Below are 12,828 nucleotides of genomic sequence, written 5' to 3'. Positions count from 1 at the left end.
TCTGTTTATCCAAAAGGAAGTAAAAAGGGAGAGCTAGAAAGATAGCATTGCATCACATTACATGGCAATGCAATGCACAGTTGCTGAAGTTGAACCAAAATGAGCTTGTAATCTGGCTTCTGCAACTTTGAACATGAAAAATCCAATGAGGAGAAGAAAAGCAAAGCCAAAGAGTCCATCCCCAAATCCGACAAACAAGCAAAATGAACAAAAAACATTGAATTCAATTCTTTCTGATTTTAGAAACTGCATTAAAGAAGGGGTGCACCGGTCCTGGAGATACTGCAATACCAGGTCAATGCGTGGAGTGGACAGAGCAAGCTCTTTTTCCATCTCCCTGTTCTAAAAATCCATTTAATATATGGTCCCCAGATAGAGGACGTATCAGATATTAAACTGATAAGAACAGATACTACACTTGATCTTAGCCAAAAGGCCGAGAAGCGATAACCAGAATTGGTTTCAAACTACGGAGCCACCCAAGGATCCTGAAAAGTCCATTTGTGGAGATGAGCTCCTGGACTCCCGTTAAGAAGACATGTTGTCAACCTCTAGATCCCGTACATGCCTGCACTTTTCGGCTTGCTGCTGCTGCAACCCACGCGTTTTAGATCTGCATAACTCCACCTCTTTAAACACAGCACCTTCACCCCCTGCTGTTCCCACCCGCCTCAACACCGTTGGAAGGGAGGAGAACCAATTAAGGCGGGGGGTGGGGTGGAACGAGCAGCTGTCTACCCTTAGCAGGAGGGCTCCTGATTACATACCTCTCCTGCTGCTGCTGCTGCTGGCTGTCCAGCAGCAGACTGAAGGTGGCTGCTGCTGTGCACAGGTATATAAAGGCTCAGAGCCTATTATGACACGCGCAGCCAGCGTTCCATTGCCACATTCCATCTACTGCAGGCAGGATACCTGGCTGGCTGAATGTCGCTGAGAAGCTCACAGAGACCGCCATAAGCAACAGTTTAACAGAATGCCACAGACTAATCAACCAAACTTTTTGGGTTGGGTTCTCTTTTATAGTCTGCAGGCATTAAATGAAAGAAGTCAGTGTTCCAGCAGAAGGAGACAACGTTTCAGAAAAGGCATTGTAGCAAACCAAAAAAGAAATTTTAAGCGCAGCAGAGTAACCAGCGCACATACCTGTTAGCTCAGGTGAGTTTAAAAGGCTGCTGTTGATAACAAGGGCATTTGCTAAATAGATGGTGTGTGTGCAACAATATACTGAAAGGTCAATTATATTGTGCAGCTTATCTCACCACCTGTAGTTATTTAGGTGAAAGCTCCAAAATGCTTGCCTAATATGTCTGTTTATCCAAAAGGAAGTAAAAAGGGAGAGCTAGAAAGATAGCATTGCATCACATTACATGGCAATGCAATGCACAGTTGCTGAAGTTGAACCAAAATGAGCTTGTAATCTGGCTTCTGCAACTTTGAACATGAAAAATCCAATGAGGAGAAGAAAAGCAAAGCCAAAGAGTCCATCCCCAAATCCGACAAACAAGCAAAATGAACAAAAAACATTGAATTCAATTCTTTCTGATTTTAGAAACTGCATTAAAGAAGGGGTGCACCGGTCCTGGAGATACTGCAATACCAGGTCAATGCGTGGAGTGGACAGAGCAAGCTCTTTTTCCATCTCCCTGTTCTAAAAATCCATTTAATATATGGTCCCCAGATAGGGGACGTATCAGATATTAAACTGATAAGAACAGATACTACACTTGATCTTAGCCAAAAGGCCGAGAAGCGATAACCAGAATTGGTTTCAAACTACGGAGCCACCCAAGGATCCTGAAAAGTCCATTTGTGGAGATGAGCTCCTGGACTCCCGTTAAGAAGACATGTTGTCAACCTCTAGATCCCTTACATGCCTGCACTTTTCGGCTTGCTGCTGCTGCAATCCACGCGTTTTAGATCTGCATAACTCCACCTCTTTAAACACAGCACCTTCACCCCCTGCTGTTCCCACCCGCCTCAACACCGTTGGAAGGGAGGAGAACCAATTAAGGCGGGGGGTGGGGTGGAACGAGCAGCTGTCTACCCTTAGCAGGAGGGCTCCTGATTACATACCTCTCCTGCTGCTGCTGCTGCTGGCTGTCCAGCAGCAGACTGAAGGTGGCTGCTGCTGTGCACAGGTATATAAAGGCTCAGAGCCTATTATGACACGCGCAGCCAGCGTTCCATTGCCACATTCCATCTACTGCAGGCAGGATACCTGGCTGGCTGAATGTCGCTGAGAAGCTCACAGAGACCGCCATAAGCAACAGTTTAACAGAATGCCACAGACTAATCAACCAAACTTTTTGGGTTGGGTTCTCTTTTATAGTCTGCAGGCATTAAATGAAAGAAGTCAGTGTTCCAGCAGAAGGAGACAACGTTTCAGAAAAGGCATTGTAGCAAACCAAAAAAGAAATTTTAAGCGCAGCAGAGTAACCAGCGCACATACCTGTTAGCTCAGGTGAGTTTAAAAGGCTGCTGTTGATAACAAGGGCATTTGCTAAATAGATGGTGTGTGTGCAACAATATACTGAAAGGTCAATTATATTGTGCAGCTTATCTCACCACCTGTAGTTATTTAGGTGAAAGCTCCAAAATGCTTGCCTAATATGTCTGTTTATCCAAAAGGAAGTAAAAAGGGAGAGCTAGAAAGATAGCATTGCATCACATTACATGGCAATGCAATGCACAGTTGCTGAAGTTGAACCAAAATGAGCTTGTAATCTGGCTTCTGCAACTTTGAACATGAAAAATCCAATGAGGAGAAGAAAAGCAAAGCCAAAGAGTCCATCCCCAAATCCGACAAACAAGCAAAATGAACAAAAAACATTGAATTCAATTCTTTCTGATTTTAGAAACTGCATTAAAGAAGGGGTGCACCGGTCCTGGAGATACTGCAATACCAGGTCAATGCGTGGAGTGGACAGAGCAAGCTCTTTTTCCATCTCCCTGTTCTAAAAATCCATTTAATATATGGTCCCCAGATAGGGGACGTATCAGATATTAAACTGATAAGAACAGATACTACACTTGATCTTAGCCAAAAGGCCGAGAAGCGATAACCAGAATTGGTTTCAAACTACGGAGCCACCCAAGGATCCTGAAAAGTCCATTTGTGGAGATGAGCTCCTGGACTCCCGTTAAGAAGACATGTTGTCAACCTCTAGATCCCTTACATGCCTGCACTTTTCGGCTTGCTGCTGCTGCAATCCACGCGTTTTAGATCTGCATAACTCCACCTCTTTAAACACAGCACCTTCACCCCCTGCTGTTCCCACCCGCCTCAACACCGTTGGAAGGGAGGAGAACCAATTAAGGCGGGGGGTGGGGTGGAACGAGCAGCTGTCTACCCTTAGCAGGAGGGCTCCTGATTACATACCTCTCCTGCTGCTGCTGCTGCTGGCTGTCCAGCAGCAGACTGAAGGTGGCTGCTGCTGTGCACAGGTATATAAAGGCTCAGAGCCTATTATGACACGCGCAGCCAGCGTTCCATTGCCACATTCCATCTACTGCAGGCAGGATACCTGGCTGGCTGAATGTCGCTGAGAAGCTCACAGAGACCGCCATAAGCAACAGTTTAACAGAATGCCACAGACTAATCAACCAAACTTTTTGGGTTGGGTTCTCTTTTATAGTCTGCAGGCATTAAATGAAAGAAGTCAGTGTTCCAGCAGAAGGAGACAACGTTTCAGAAAAGGCATTGTAGCAAACCAAAAAAGAAATTTTAAGCGCAGCAGAGTAACCAGCGCACATACCTGTTAGCTCAGGTGAGTTTAAAAGGCTGCTGTTGATAACAAGGGCATTTGCTAAATAGATGGTGTGTGTGCAACAATATACTGAAAGGTCAATTATATTGTGCAGCTTATCTCACCACCTGTAGTTATTTAGGTGAAAGCTCCAAAATGCTTGCCTAATATGTCTGTTTATCCAAAAGGAAGTAAAAAGGGAGAGCTAGAAAGATAGCATTGCATCACATTACATGGCAATGCAATGCACAGTTGCTGAAGTTGAACCAAAATGAGCTTGTAATCTGGCTTCTGCAACTTTGAACATGAAAAATCCAATGAGGAGAAGAAAAGCAAAGCCAAAGAGTCCATCCCCAAATCCGACAAACAAGCAAAATGAACAAAAAACATTGAATTCAATTCTTTCTGATTTTAGAAACTGCATTAAAGAAGGGGTGCACCGGTCCTGGAGATACTGCAATACCAGGTCAATGCGTGGAGTGGACAGAGCAAGCTCTTTTTCCATCTCCCTGTTCTAAAAATCCATTTAATATATGGTCCCCAGATAGGGGACGTATCAGATATTAAACTGATAAGAACAGATACTACACTTGATCTTAGCCAAAAGGCCGAGAAGCGATAACCAGAATTGGTTTCAAACTACGGAGCCACCCAAGGATCCTGAAAAGTCCATTTGTGGAGATGAGCTCCTGGACTCCCGTTAAGAAGACATGTTGTCAACCTCTAGATCCCTTACATGCCTGCACTTTTCGGCTTGCTGCTGCTGCAATCCACGCGTTTTAGATCTGCATAACTCCACCTCTTTAAACACAGCACCTTCACCCCCTGCTGTTCCCACCCGCCTCAACACCGTTGGAAGGGAGGAGAACCAATTAAGGCGGGGGGTGGGGTGGAACGAGCAGCTGTCTACCCTTAGCAGGAGGGCTCCTGATTACATACCTCTCCTGCTGCTGCTGCTGCTGGCTGTCCAGCAGCAGACTGAAGGTGGCTGCTGCTGTGCACAGGTATATAAAGGCTCAGAGCCTATTATGACACGCGCAGCCAGCGTTCCATTGCCACATTCCATCTACTGCAGGCAGGATACCTGGCTGGCTGAATGTCGCTGAGAAGCTCACAGAGACCGCCATAAGCAACAGTTTAACAGAATGCCACAGACTAATCAACCAAACTTTTTGGGTTGGGTTCTCTTTTATAGTCTGCAGGCATTAAATGAAAGAAGTCAGTGTTCCAGCAGAAGGAGACAACGTTTCAGAAAAGGCATTGTAGCAAACCAAAAAAGAAATTTTAAGCGCAGCAGAGTAACCAGCGCACATACCTGTTAGCTCAGGTGAGTTTAAAAGGCTGCTGTTGATAACAAGGGCATTTGCTAAATAGATGGTGTGTGTGCAACAATATACTGAAAGGTCAATTATATTGTGCAGCTTATCTCACCACCTGTAGTTATTTAGGTGAAAGCTCCAAAATGCTTGCCTAATATGTCTGTTTATCCAAAAGGAAGTAAAAAGGGAGAGCTAGAAAGATAGCATTGCATCACATTACATGGCAATGCAATGCACAGTTGCTGAAGTTGAACCAAAATGAGCTTGTAATCTGGCTTCTGCAACTTTGAACATGAAAAATCCAATGAGGAGAAGAAAAGCAAAGCCAAAGAGTCCATCCCCAAATCCGACAAACAAGCAAAATGAACAAAAAACATTGAATTCAATTCTTTCTGATTTTAGAAACTGCATTAAAGAAGGGGTGCACCGGTCCTGGAGATACTGCAATACCAGGTCAATGCGTGGAGTGGACAGAGCAAGCTCTTTTTCCATCTCCCTGTTCTAAAAATCCATTTAATATATGGTCCCCAGATAGGGGACGTATCAGATATTAAACTGATAAGAACAGATACTACACTTGATCTTAGCCAAAAGGCCGAGAAGCGATAACCAGAATTGGTTTCAAACTACGGAGCCACCCAAGGATCCTGAAAAGTCCATTTGTGGAGATGAGCTCCTGGACTCCCGTTAAGAAGACATGTTGTCAACCTCTAGATCCCTTACATGCCTGCACTTTTCGGCTTGCTGCTGCTGCAATCCACGCGTTTTAGATCTGCATAACTCCACCTCTTTAAACACAGCACCTTCACCCCCTGCTGTTCCCACCCGCCTCAACACCGTTGGAAGGGAGGAGAACCAATTAAGGCGGGGGGTGGGGTGGAACGAGCAGCTGTCTACCCTTAGCAGGAGGGCTCCTGATTACATACCTCTCCTGCTGCTGCTGCTGCTGGCTGTCCAGCAGCAGACTGAAGGTGGCTGCTGCTGTGCACAGGTATATAAAGGCTCAGAGCCTATTATGACACGCGCAGCCAGCGTTCCATTGCCACATTCCATCTACTGCAGGCAGGATACCTGGCTGGCTGAATGTCGCTGAGAAGCTCACAGAGACCGCCATAAGCAACAGTTTAACAGAATGCCACAGACTAATCAACCAAACTTTTTGGGTTGGGTTCTCTTTTATAGTCTGCAGGCATTAAATGAAAGAAGTCAGTGTTCCAGCAGAAGGAGACAACGTTTCAGAAAAGGCATTGTAGCAAACCAAAAAAGAAATTTTAAGCGCAGCAGAGTAACCAGCGCACATACCTGTTAGCTCAGGTGAGTTTAAAAGGCTGCTGTTGATAACAAGGGAATTTGCTAAATAGATGGTGTGTGTGCAACAATATACTGAAAGGTCAATTATATTGTGCAGCTTATCTCACCACCTGTAGTTATTTAGGTGAAAGCTCCAAAATGCTTGCCTAATATGTCTGTTTATCCAAAAGGAAGTAAAAAGGGAGAGCTAGAAAGATAGCATTGCATCACATTACATGGCAATGCAATGCACAGTTGCTGAAGTTGAACCAAAATGAGCTTGTAATCTGGCTTCTGCAACTTTGAACATGAAAAATCCAATGAGGAGAAGAAAAGCAAAGCCAAAGAGTCCATCCCCAAATCCGACAAACAAGCAAAATGAACAAAAAACATTGAATTCAATTCTTTCTGATTTTAGAAACTGCATTAAAGAAGGAGTGCACCGGTCCTGGAGATACTGCAATACCAGGTCAATGCGTGGAGTGGACAGAGCAAGCTCTTTTTCCATCTCCCTGTTCTAAAAATCCATTTAATATATGGTCCCCAGATAGGGGACGTATCAGATATTAAACTGATAAGAACAGATACTACACTTGATCTTAGCCAAAAGGCCGAGAAGCGATAACCAGAATTGGTTTCAAACTACGGAGCCACCCAAGGATCCTGAAAAGTCCATTTGTGGAGATGAGCTCCTGGACTCCCGTTAAGAAGACATGTTGTCAACCTCTAGATCCCTTACATGCCTGCACTTTTCGGCTTGCTGCTGCTGCAATCCACGCGTTTTAGATCTGCATAACTCCACCTCTTTAAACACAGCACCTTCACCCCCTGCTGTTCCCACCCGCCTCAACACCGTTGGAAGGGAGGAGAACCAATTAAGGCGGGGGGTGGGGTGGAACGAGCAGCTGTCTACCCTTAGCAGGAGGGCTCCTGATTACATACCTCTCCTGCTGCTGCTGCTGCTGGCTGTCCAGCAGCAGACTGAAGGTGGCTGCTGCTGTGCACAGGTATATAAAGGCTCAGAGCCTATTATGACACGCGCAGCCAGCGTTCCATTGCCACATTCCATCTACTGCAGGCAGGATACCTGGCTGGCTGAATGTCGCTGAGAAGCTCACAGAGACCGCCATAAGCAACAGTTTAACAGAATGCCACAGACTAATCAACCAAACTTTTTGGGTTGGGTTCTCTTTTATAGTCTGCAGGCATTAAATGAAAGAAGTCAGTGTTCCAGCAGAAGGAGACAACGTTTCAGAAAAGGCATTGTAGCAAACCAAAAAAGAAATTTTAAGCGCAGCAGAGTAACCAGCGCACATACCTGTTAGCTCAGGTGAGTTTAAAAGGCTGCTGTTGATAACAAGGGCATTTGCTAAATAGATGGTGTGTGTGCAACAATATACTGAAAGGTCAATTATATTGTGCAGCTTATCTCACCACCTGTAGTTATTTAGGTGAAAGCTCCAAAATGCTTGCCTAATATGTCTGTTTATCCAAAAGGAAGTAAAAAGGGAGAGCTAGAAAGATAGCATTGCATCACATTACATGGCAATGCAATGCACAGTTGCTGAAGTTGAACCAAAATGAGCTTGTAATCTGGCTTCTGCAACTTTGAACATGAAAAATCCAATGAGGAGAAGAAAAGCAAAGCCAAAGAGTCCATCCCCAAATCCGACAAACAAGCAAAATGAACAAAAAACATTGAATTCAATTCTTTCTGATTTTAGAAACTGCATTAAAGAAGGGGTGCACCGGTCCTGGAGATACTGCAATACCAGGTCAATGCGTGGAGTGGACAGAGCAAGCTCTTTTTCCATCTCCCTGTTCTAAAAATCCATTTAATATATGGTCCCCAGATAGGGGACGTATCAGATATTAAACTGATAAGAACAGATACTACACTTGATCTTAGCCAAAAGGCCGAGAAGCGATAACCAGAATTGGTTTCAAACTACGGAGCCACCCAAGGATCCTGAAAAGTCCATTTGTGGAGATGAGCTCCTGGACTCCCGTTAAGAAGACATGTTGTCAACCTCTAGATCCCTTACATGCCTGCACTTTTCGGCTTGCTGCTGCTGCAATCCACGCGTTTTAGATCTGCATAACTCCACCTCTTTAAACACAGCACCTTCACCCCCTGCTGTTCCCACCCGCCTCAACACCGTTGGAAGGGAGGAGAACCAATTAAGGCGGGGGGTGGGGTGGAACGAGCAGCTGTCTACCCTTAGCAGGAGGGCTCCTGATTACATACCTCTCCTGCTGCTGCTGCTGCTGGCTGTCCAGCAGCAGACTGAAGGTGGCTGCTGCTGTGCACAGGTATATAAAGGCTCAGAGCCTATTATGACACGCGCAGCCAGCGTTCCATTGCCACATTCCATCTACTGCAGGCAGGATACCTGGCTGGCTGAATGTCGCTGAGAAGCTCACAGAGACCGCCATAAGCAACAGTTTAACAGAATGCCACAGACTAATCAACCAAACTTTTTGGGTTGGGTTCTCTTTTATAGTCTGCAGGCATTAAATGAAAGAAGTCAGTGTTCCAGCAGAAGGAGACAACGTTTCAGAAAAGGCATTGTAGCAAACCAAAAAATAAATTTTAAGCGCAGCAGAGTAACCAGCGCACATACCTGTTAGCTCAGGTGAGTTTAAAAGGCTGCTGTTGATAACAAGGGAATTTGCTAAATAGATGGTGTGTGTGCAACAATATACTGAAAGGTCAATTATATTGTGCAGCTTATCTCACCACCTGTAGTTATTTAGGTGAAAGCTCCAAAATGCTTGCCTAATATGTCTGTTTATCCAAAAGGAAGTAAAAAGGGAGAGCTAGAAAGATAGCATTGCATCACATTACATGGCAATGCAATGCACAGTTGCTGAAGTTGAACCAAAATGAGCTTGTAATCTGGCTTCTGCAACTTTGAACATGAAAAATCCAATGAGGAGAAGAAAAGCAAAGCCAAAGAGTCCATCCCCAAATCCGACAAACAAGCAAAATGAACAAAAAACATTGAATTCAATTCTTTCTGATTTTAGAAACTGCATTAAAGAAGGAGTGCACCGGTCCTGGAGATACTGCAATACCAGGTCAATGCGTGGAGTGGACAGAGCAAGCTCTTTTTCCATCTCCCTGTTCTAAAAATCCATTTAATATATGGTCCCCAGATAGGGGACGTATCAGATATTAAACTGATAAGAACAGATACTACACTTGATCTTAGCCAAAAGGCCGAGAAGCGATAACCAGAATTGGTTTCAAACTACGGAGCCACCCAAGGATCCTGAAAAGTCCATTTGTGGAGATGAGCTCCTGGACTCCCGTTAAGAAGACATGTTGTCAACCTCTAGATCCCTTACATGCCTGCACTTTTCGGCTTGCTGCTGCTGCAATCCACGCGTTTTAGATCTGCATAACTCCACCTCTTTAAACACAGCACCTTCACCCCCTGCTGTTCCCACCCGCCTCAACACCGTTGGAAGGGAGGAGAACCAATTAAGGCGGGGGGTGGGGTGGAACGAGCAGCTGTCTACCCTTAGCAGGAGGGCTCCTGATTACATACCTCTCCTGCTGCTGCTGCTGCTGGCTGTCCAGCAGCAGACTGAAGGTGGCTGCTGCTGTGCACAGGTATATAAAGGCTCAGAGCCTATTATGACACGCGCAGCCAGCGTTCCATTGCCACATTCCATCTACTGCAGGCAGGATACCTGGCTGGCTGAATGTCGCTGAGAAGCTCACAGAGACCGCCATAAGCAACAGTTTAACAGAATGCCACAGACTAATCAACCAAACTTTTTGGGTTGGGTTCTCTTTTATAGTCTGCAGGCATTAAATGAAAGAAGTCAGTGTTCCAGCAGAAGGAGACAACGTTTCAGAAAAGGCATTGTAGCAAACCAAAAAATAAATTTTAAGCGCAGCAGAGTAACCAGCGCACATACCTGTTAGCTCAGGTGAGTTTAAAAGGCTGCTGTTGATAACAAGGGCATTTGCTAAATAGATGGTGTGTGTGCAACAATATACTGAAAGGTCAATTATATTGTGCAGCTTATCTCACCACCTGTAGTTATTTAGGTGAAAGCTCCAAAATGCTTGCCTAATATGTCTGTTTATCCAAAAGGAAGTAAAAAGGGAGAGCTAGAAAGATAGCATTGCATCACATTACATGGCAATGCAATGCACAGTTGCTGAAGTTGAACCAAAATGAGCTTGTAATCTGGCTTCTGCAACTTTGAACATGAAAAATCCAATGAGGAGAAGAAAAGCAAAGCCAAAGAGTCCATCCCCAAATCCGACAAACAAGCAAAATGAACAAAAAACATTGAATTCAATTCTTTCTGATTTTAGAAACTGCATTAAAGAAGGGGTGCACCGGTCCTGGAGATACTGCAATACCAGGTCAATGCGTGGAGTGGACAGAGCAAGCTCTTTTTCCATCTCCCTGTTCTAAAAATCCATTTAATATATGGTCCCCAGATAGGGGACGTATCAGATATTAAACTGATAAGAACAGATACTACACTTGATCTTAGCCAAAAGGCCGAGAAGCGATAACCAGAATTGGTTTCAAACTACGGAGCCACCCAAGGATCCTGAAAAGTCCATTTGTGGAGATGAGCTCCTGGACTCCCGTTAAGAAGACATGTTGTCAACCTCTAGATCCCTTACATGCCTGCACTTTTCGGCTTGCTGCTGCTGCAATCCACGCGTTTTAGATCTGCATAACTCCACCTCTTTAAACACAGCACCTTCACCCCCTGCTGTTCCCACCCGCCTCAACACCGTTGGAAGGGAGGAGAACCAATTAAGGCGGGGGGTGGGGTGGAACGAGCAGCTGTCTACCCTTAGCAGGAGGGCTCCTGATTACATACCTCTCCTGCTGCTGCTGCTGCTGGCTGTCCAGCAGCAGACTGAAGGTGGCTGCTGCTGTGCACAGGTATATAAAGGCTCAGAGCCTATTATGACACGCGCAGCCAGCGTTCCATTGCCACATTCCATCTACTGCAGGCAGGATACCTGGCTGGCTGAATGTCGCTGAGAAGCTCACAGAGACCGCCATAAGCAACAGTTTAACAGAATGCCACAGACTAATCAACCAAACTTTTTGGGTTGGGTTCTCTTTTATAGTCTGCAGGCATTAAATGAAAGAAGTCAGTGTTCCAGCAGAAGGAGACAACGTTTCAGAAAAGGCATTGTAGCAAACCAAAAAAGAAATTTTAAGCGCAGCAGAGTAACCAGCGCACATACCTGTTAGCTCAGGTGAGTTTAAAAGGCTGCTGTTGATAACAAGGGCATTTGCTAAATAGATGGTGTGTGTGCAACAATATACTGAAAGGTCAATTATATTGTGCAGCTTATCTCACCACCTGTAGTTATTTAGGTGAAAGCTCCAAAATGCTTGCCTAATATGTCTGTTTATCCAAAAGGAAGTAAAAAGGGAGAGCTAGAAAGATAGCATTGCATCACATTACATGGCAATGCAATGCACAGTTGCTGAAGTTGAACCAAAATGAGCTTGTAATCTGGCTTCTGCAACTTTGAACATGAAAAATCCAATGAGGAGAAGAAAAGCAAAGCCAAAGAGTATATCCCCAAATCCGACAAACAAGCAAAATGAACAAAAAACATTGAATTCAATTCTTTCTGATTTTAGAAACTGCATTAAAGAAGGGGTGCACCGGTCCTGGAGATACTGCAATACCAGGTCAATGCGTGGAGTGGACAGAGCAAGCTCTTTTTCCATCTCCCTGTTCTAAAAATCCATTTAATATATGGTCCCCAGATAGGGGACGTATCAGATATTAAACTGATAAGAACAGATACTACACTTGATCTTAGCCAAAAGGCCGAGAAGCGATAACCAGAATTGGTTTCAAACTACGGAGCCACCCAAGGATCCTGAAAAGTCCATTTGTGGAGATGAGCTCCTGGACTCCCGTTAAGAAGACATGTTGTCAACCTCTAGATCCCTTACATGCCTGCACTTTTCGGCTTGCTGCTGCTGCAATCCACGCGTTTTAGATCTGCATAACTCCACCTCTTTAAACACAGCACCTTCACCCCCTGCTGTTCCCACCCGCCTCAACACCGTTGGAAGGGAGGAGAACCAATTAAGGCGGGGGGTGGGGTGGAACGAGCAGCTGTCTACCCTTAGCAGGAGGGCTCCTGATTACATACCTCTCCTGCTGCTGCTGCTGCTGGCTGTCCAGCAGCAGACTGAAGGTGGCTGCTGCTGTGCACAGGTATATAAAATCTCAGAGCCTATTATGACACGCGCAGCCAGCGTTCCATTGCCACATTCCATCTACTGCAGGCAGGATACCTGGCTGGCTGAATGTCGCTGAGAAGCTCACAGAGACCGCCATAAGCAACAGTTTAACAGAATGCCACAGACTAATCAACCAAACTTTTTGGGTTGGGTTCTCTTTTATAGTCTGCAGGCATTAAATGAAAGAAGTCAGTGTTCCAGCAGAAGGAGACAACG

General features: G+C 45.1%; 10 non-coding genes across 10 annotated transcripts; all 10 read right to left on the bottom strand.

Moving 5' to 3' along the window:
• Window positions 1-257: 257 nt before the first annotated feature.
• On the bottom strand, window positions 258-448 carry LOC141198453 (U2 spliceosomal RNA). The gene has a single exon (XR_012270403.1). It is a non-coding gene; the product is annotated as a U2 spliceosomal RNA (small nuclear RNA).
• Window positions 449-1,563: 1,115 nt separating this feature from the next.
• Window positions 1,564-1,754, bottom strand: LOC141198374 (U2 spliceosomal RNA). The gene has a single exon (XR_012270326.1). It is a non-coding gene; the product is annotated as a U2 spliceosomal RNA (small nuclear RNA).
• A 1,115-nt stretch (window positions 1,755-2,869) lies between these two features.
• On the bottom strand, window positions 2,870-3,060 carry LOC141198373 (U2 spliceosomal RNA). The gene has a single exon (XR_012270325.1). It is a non-coding gene; the product is annotated as a U2 spliceosomal RNA (small nuclear RNA).
• A 1,115-nt stretch (window positions 3,061-4,175) lies between these two features.
• LOC141198372 (U2 spliceosomal RNA) lies at window positions 4,176-4,366 on the bottom strand. The gene has a single exon (XR_012270324.1). It is a non-coding gene; the product is annotated as a U2 spliceosomal RNA (small nuclear RNA).
• Window positions 4,367-5,481: 1,115 nt separating this feature from the next.
• On the bottom strand, window positions 5,482-5,672 carry LOC141198371 (U2 spliceosomal RNA). The gene has a single exon (XR_012270323.1). It is a non-coding gene; the product is annotated as a U2 spliceosomal RNA (small nuclear RNA).
• A 1,115-nt stretch (window positions 5,673-6,787) lies between these two features.
• LOC141198432 (U2 spliceosomal RNA) lies at window positions 6,788-6,978 on the bottom strand. The gene has a single exon (XR_012270384.1). It is a non-coding gene; the product is annotated as a U2 spliceosomal RNA (small nuclear RNA).
• A 1,115-nt stretch (window positions 6,979-8,093) lies between these two features.
• Window positions 8,094-8,284, bottom strand: LOC141198370 (U2 spliceosomal RNA). The gene has a single exon (XR_012270322.1). It is a non-coding gene; the product is annotated as a U2 spliceosomal RNA (small nuclear RNA).
• A 1,115-nt stretch (window positions 8,285-9,399) lies between these two features.
• Window positions 9,400-9,590, bottom strand: LOC141198430 (U2 spliceosomal RNA). Its single transcript, XR_012270382.1, has one exon. It is a non-coding gene; the product is annotated as a U2 spliceosomal RNA (small nuclear RNA).
• Window positions 9,591-10,705: 1,115 nt separating this feature from the next.
• Window positions 10,706-10,896, bottom strand: LOC141198369 (U2 spliceosomal RNA). The gene has a single exon (XR_012270321.1). It is a non-coding gene; the product is annotated as a U2 spliceosomal RNA (small nuclear RNA).
• Window positions 10,897-12,011: 1,115 nt separating this feature from the next.
• Window positions 12,012-12,202, bottom strand: LOC141198368 (U2 spliceosomal RNA). Its single transcript, XR_012270320.1, has one exon. It is a non-coding gene; the product is annotated as a U2 spliceosomal RNA (small nuclear RNA).
• Between the last annotated feature and the right edge of the window lie 626 nt (window positions 12,203-12,828).

This window comes from Phyllobates terribilis, unplaced genomic scaffold, assembly GCF_046119375.1.
Source record: "Phyllobates terribilis strain yellow unplaced genomic scaffold, ASM4611937v1 Scaffold_94__1_contigs__length_6153435, whole genome shotgun sequence".
NCBI classification, from domain to species: domain Eukaryota; kingdom Metazoa; phylum Chordata; class Amphibia; order Anura; family Dendrobatidae; genus Phyllobates; species Phyllobates terribilis.
This window is presented reverse-complemented; position numbering and strand designations above follow the sequence as displayed.